Genomic DNA, 675 nt, shown 5'->3' on the forward strand with positions numbered 1-675 from the left:
CTGAGATACAAGACGTGTACATGGTGGTAAGGGGTGAGAGCGTGTGTAAAGAAGTACACCCCTGTAGAGTTAAATGATCTATTCGAATAGTCTCTTCCGTGGATATGAACTACTTGGAAAGCATATAAGTTGAAATAGGTATTAAGGCCAACTCCAGCGCGTGACCCAAATTGACCCCAAATCGTCTGTTTGTGTCTGTTTAGGGTAAAACGGACAAATCGAACAACCCAACGCATGGGAGCATATGGAAGTTTTCGTCCGGTCTGTGTCCTCTTTTGCCCCATTTCCAGACCAAAGTTGCTCTCGATTTGGGGCCAAAGCGGACAGAAAGCGGACGTCTTCGCGTCCTCGTCGTCCGTCTGTGTCCGCCCTCGACCCCACCTGTCACTCTTGCCTTTTCTGTACCCGGCCCACCATGCGCACCCACCACCACGACGCATTGCGCTGCGGGCACGAGAGCACGGACAAAGACGAGGCGCTGTGCGGCCGGCGTGGCGTGCGGGCGAGCTTCAGCGCGAGGGTGCGGGCGAGGACGGCGGACGAGGGTGAGCATGAGCTGCTGCGCGACCGGCGCGACGTGCGGGCGCGCACGAGGACGACGGACAAGGGCGAGCGCGAACTGCGGCGCGGCGTGCGGGCAAGGGCGCGCGCAGGCATGCGGGCGCGCGCGAGGAC

Source organism: Triticum aestivum, chromosome 2B (genome assembly GCF_018294505.1).
Source record: "Triticum aestivum cultivar Chinese Spring chromosome 2B, IWGSC CS RefSeq v2.1, whole genome shotgun sequence".
NCBI lineage: Eukaryota > Viridiplantae > Streptophyta > Magnoliopsida > Poales > Poaceae > Triticum > Triticum aestivum.